The sequence below is a fragment of the Aplysia californica genome, unplaced genomic scaffold (assembly GCF_000002075.1).
Source record: "Aplysia californica isolate F4 #8 unplaced genomic scaffold, AplCal3.0 scaffold00595, whole genome shotgun sequence".
Taxonomy (NCBI): Eukaryota; Metazoa; Mollusca; class Gastropoda; order Aplysiida; family Aplysiidae; genus Aplysia; species Aplysia californica.
This window is the reverse complement of record NW_004797865.1, coordinates 243,958-249,957: the sequence shown is the minus strand read 5'-3', so window position 1 is coordinate 249,957 and position 6,000 is coordinate 243,958.

The window sequence follows — 6,000 nt, the reverse complement described above, 5'->3', positions numbered from 1 at the left end:
TCTCTTAAATAAACTTACACTGAAATTCATTCTAGGACTGGACTCTTTCATATTGCTGGTATTTGAAAAGTTTCTATGGACTTGATGTGGGGCTGAAAGGCAGATTTTTCAAATCAATGCAGCCGTTTTTACTCGGATGAATATTTATAACTGCCTTTTTAATACTGATTAATATATCGCAACTGTCGTGTTCTTTGCACTGATGCATGTTTTTATCATAATTATCTTTATACCAGCAATTAGAGTAAGCTTAAATATGTCCGCCTGCATTGTCTATTGATTCTTGTAACATGTATTTTGTATTTTATTGAGTGGTGATTTTCACTGCCATTGTAAACTTCACAAATAATGGCTACAAATCAAATGGTTGATCAAAGTGCTTGTTTTGTACTGAGAGTCATTTGGTATTCATGATGGAGCCAGTGATGTACTTAAAATGTGGATCTACATGCACTGCGTTTGAGATATAATTTTGGCCATTATTTTATCATGTCGTACGTTTCATGTCCTTGCATTAAATTAATGTATGACATGGATATCGTGGCTTTGCCCTGAAATAAAGGAAACTAACTCAAACTGTGCTGTGCTTGTGTTTCTCAGTTTGTAATTTTGTCAGTTTGATGACCTGCTTTTTCTCCCTTCTCTGTCTCTCTCCTCTGATTGTCTTATGCTATGCTTTCTTTAGGTTCCAAGTTTTTGATATATGGGCTTGCATGGTTTCCTTAGGCCTGCCTCACATAGAACGTGACCTTTCACGTGTCACGTTTTATTACAGACATGCAACATCACACGCCTGACTTTATCTGATCACATAGAATCTAGGTTTCGTCATCCATTAGTGTCCTCATTGCTGGGCTTAGCACACATCTACTGGAGCTGTACTCAACGCAGGAGGTGACAAGATTCTCAAAAAGAATCAGCATGCACATTCCTCCCCTCATGTGAACACACGGTTTACAACGTGACTAGGTGACTAGCGTGAGGCAACTGCTTATGTGAGGAGTGCCATTAAAATTATACTGAACACTTTTGCTTACACGAGTGACCCGTGTCTATTCACCCGCGTGATGTGTTGAGTGACGCTCTATGTGAGGCTGGCCTTAGAAGGAAAACATTTGCTGGGGGGGGGGGGGAAGAAATTTCTGAAAAATCAATGAACTCAACTAAAAGCAGATTTTGGTTTTCTGTCTTGAAGCAATTACTTACAAACTTCAAGTCACTGCAAGTTGCAAGATCAGAGTTGTTGGGGAAACTTTCTTGCTCCCTTAGTCCAGTCTTTTTTTTTCTCAATTTTTCTAGAAAATTTCTGGCGAGGGTGTTTTAAGTTTGTCCTGTCCTGAGGCTCAATGGCATAGAGATGCAGCTTGAATGAAATTTGGGAGGTTACTTGAACTTGATAAACATTTTTTGAGCTCCAAGTTCAAAACGAGCTAAGCTGAACAATGACAGTATTGACAGACATAGTGGTTCAACTCTATTCGTTTCCCAGCAACTTTTTTCCTAGTCATATAAATATAAGTACAGATGACTGAAATACGTTCAACTTGGCCAGCACACAAATTTGCATTTTTTATTTGTCTTGCTCTTTCGTCAAAATAGTTAATCTTGAACTGAAATCCTTAAAAGATGCAAATTGTTCCTATTTTCTTGGCCTCATACTGTCATAGTCTTGTGTCTGGCACGGTATAAACTTCTACCTTAGAAGAAAAAAAAAAGAAAACTACACCTTACAATTTGTTCTTATTCTGTGCTCTCGCCTCCTCAGATGACAGCTTCAGTGTGCTCTGTGGACTGTCAGCATCAGAAGTAGCCCTAGTTCAATCATGTTATTGAAAGCCTTACCCTAAACTGCTGTGAGATTAGCAACCAAGCCAAATATCAAAGACATCAACACCAAACTCTGAGCCAACAACACAAATGGCTGAACAGTTTCATTCTTCCCCTCCTCCACACTTGAAATTGTAATTGCTCCTGTTTAAAGCCTCCATTGACACAATTAAGATCACCAAGAACACAAGCTACTTCGAGACTGCCTATCACGTCCGACCCTGCTGAGAGGGATACAACATCCCAGCAAACACAGAAATACTATGTGGAAGACTCTTGACTGAAATAAAACTCCCATCTTCTGGGGGTTTTTTGGGGATTTTTTTTTGTTGGTTTGTTTAGGTAAGTGTTTTACTGCACTCACTGCATATGGCCATATGAGTGGGCGGGACACATTAACCCTTTGATCCCGTATTCCAAGCCACCGGTACGCCGGTGAGCGAGACGTTATCTCCAACCCGGCCAGCCTGGGACAAAATGTACTCGAAAAAAAATGTTAACTACACGGGATGTTATTGATTATTTTGAAGATATTTCTGAGTCAGATGCTGGGTAATGACGAGAATTACCCTGATTGGGATATGGAATGTGATTCTGATGATCTTGTGGACGTAAGTAATATATCTCTTAGGAGTTCAGGCAAAGGGGCACGGTAGCCTCATGAGGTCAGAGCTCAAAGGGTTTAACATTTTCAGTTGGTAAGAAATTTTGAATTCCCATTCCATGTTTCACTCAAGGAGTTGTAATTTGGTCTTTGGTTTCGCTAGATCACAGACAAGTTTCTCAACTGGCCAGGTTTTATATGTATAACTGGCCTATGCGCTGTGCACAGCAGCAGCAATATTCCACTATAACTGACTCGCGTGTTTGTCTGATTGCGCTATAGCAGTATTTTATCTACAAAGATAAAGAAGGGAAAATACTGGAGTTTTAGAATAGTATCTTTTTAAGAGACTTCTCGTTATTTCAGGACTCGTTATAAGTGGACTCCACTGTATTTGTTAACTTGATTTGTGACAAAGATCTATACATATCGAGTACCATTATATATGACGCAGCGTGGTGAAATCAGGCGCTCGTCAAAATAATCAGAGTGAAGAAACTGGCATTTTCACGCAGGTTTGTGGATTTTTATTGAATTTTCGTTTTTTGGCTCAGCACCTTTTATCCGTGTGGATTTTACTGAAAGACATTGATTAAAGGCACAAAAAGTATCAATTGTCAGTTTCCAAGGACTCTCATGGCCATTTTCTCGCTTATTTCACCTCTGAAACCAGGCAATCCTGACCTCCTTCAATTGCAAATAATTTTACTTCTATTCAACATAGATGGATATACTTTTCACCAAAAGCAATGCAAATAAATACGCTTTAAGATGATACTAATAACCCCATAGGCCTAAAAATTGACAAGCGCCTGACTACACCACGTTGCAACACATATGCTTGTATTTATGCTATCACTACATGTACAATTTCATAAAAGTATGAAGAAATTCAAAAAATGTTCAATAACGTGGTCATTTATTCATTCATGAATTCTTTTAATCATAATCAGTTCTCAAAAAACAATAATCTGAGGGGAGGGAGAAGCACCGATAGTTTAAACAACAAGCTCAAGAATCAAGTAGTCAAAGATAATGTTGAGGTGAACTTGGTTGAAAAACACAAGTCATGATCTTGCTTACAGACTAGGACAATTTACTGTTGGGTGCCACTGAAAATTAACATTGTTTGGCGGAGTCAACCTAAAACCCCCAAAACATTAGCTCTTTCTTTCAATACTATATAGAAACTTTGATCACTTGAGCTCAAGAGTACATAATCATTCTTAGTGGCACATGCTTACATATAATATGTATATTTGTTTCTCCCCCCAAGCAAACTTATTTATTCAAAAAGCAACATTCAGAGCAAAGAGGAAAAACAACCTGAGGGCATTTCCTGCCTTCCCTTCCCCCCATCTTAAATGTGTAAACACATACATACTTAAAAAATATTACAAAATGTTTTTAGCAAATATATCAGCCATGTACAACACACTTGTTTTTATGTTTTTCTTCTTCTATGAAGAGGTAATTTGTGTGGAAATTACAGCACAAATAATATTGTACACATTTTGTCATGAAGGGAACCCTTATATTTGAAAGCTTGTATCATTCTCCAGAAGTAATTATTATTGTCCTCTGTGTGCATCAGGAAAGTACAATACAGTAGACGGAAAAAAAATCACCTGAAGAACACTAGACAAATAAAAAAAAGATGGGACTACTACTCTCATTCATTAAAAGACATTTTTTAAAAATGTTACATAATCTTCACTAATTCAACAGATCTTGTCTTACTAAATTTTCTTTTATGAGGACAATCAAAGTTTGGGTCGTGTAGAGTAAAATTGAGTTTCACCACAATTATGAAAGATATGACAGTCTTTTTTATTTTATTCCACCAGCAGTTGAAGATTGAAAGGTACCTCTCTACAACTAAGGCATCCAGGAGGTATTTGGGTACAAAAATAAATACTATCTGCATATGAAACATGTTAAATATCTAAAGCATTGAAGATTTATTTCTGATATAACTACTGTTGGGAATCAAGAATGAAGGAAAAGAATGTGGAGTGTGCAGGATGTAAGAACAAAAACTGTATTATCAAATTACCCTGCACTAACTTCCACAATGAGAGAATCAGTGGTTTGCATAATAATAATGGCTTTCAGCAAGAAGTGGATGACAACTGAACAAAATAAAACCCAAAAAAGTTTTAACAACATAAATTCTTGAAAATACATATTGGTCTTTTTAGAATTGAAAAAAAAAAGCAAACATCTTTACAGAGTTGGCAAAAAGAACATAAACGCATAACTCTTTCAAATCAACTAGAAATTCTAAATCATACCCACCCACCATTCACTCTTCAGAGCAGTTGGGAGCCTTTATTAATAACTGTCACTTTAAATCAATCTTGTCTAAACCAGATGTCCAAATGCACAACATTCAAACCAATGATATGTACCAAAGCATAAGAACCATTTAGAAAAAAGAAGCAATCTGACAACAGAAGATGATCAGAAACTTGGATTTACTGTGTATCATTAGCTCAGAGTTCCAAATTTTTGCAGCACAGAAGACAATTAACCTAAGCCATTTGCCTTCTTTTCATTCCAAACACAGGCTGGAATTACATCTATGTCATCAACTTTAAGCGGTTTAAAGCCTAGAAAATGCCATACCAAATAATATTATATGTTTATGTATGTATGTATACATACATCTGTGAAGGACAGTGCCGACCAAGATGTAGTAAAATAAAATTAATTGTGATAATAGATTCATATAAGAAGGAAACAATCTTAATTAACAAGAGTTGGTCATGCACTGCCCAAACATCAAAAAGAGGAAGGACATTTATTAAAGATCACAATAGAACAGAAGCAGATAGAGAATATATATCACAATCACATTACAATTATGAGGAATATTGCTGCCAGCATACAGAAGAGTAACAACAGGAACAATTAAACAGTGGGGAAAAAAGAAAGCTGCACAAAAACTGACTCGTCAGGTTTGTCCCATTTCCATTGAGTGGCTTGGATAAGGGAGGTACAAATGTACTTTAACATCAAGCTTGGGTTTTTCCGCTTTGTGGCCCAAAATATTAAAGAGAAGTATCATCGTCTATGAAGAATGAGGCAGGGAATGCCAATGCCTACAAAACTGATATCAGAGATAATAAAGCTGCAAACTAAATCAATCTTTAAAGTCTTGACACAAAAAGACAGGCTCCTAGAAAGATGCACCTATAGGTGAAGACACACAAAAAGTCCACAAATATATTACCCCATTATAATGACATCGCACAGTAACAAACTTATCCAGGATGTTATGGGAAATTATATTTTAGAAAGGTCAAATGTTTAAAAAAATAATTAATTCATACCTAGCATCTGCTAATACAAAAATATATGACTAGGAATTAATAACTTTAATGCCACTTCTTCATTTTAGATACACTTATAATAGCTATGATAATGTAAACAGCAGAGAAACGTACAATTCTATTTGGAAGGAAAGGAAGTGAAAGTTGACAGTAAAAGTTTTTAAACAGTTGTGACCAACCATTCATCAACTAGAGGCACATATCTGTAAGTGGTTTGCTATTTTCCGTCCACAC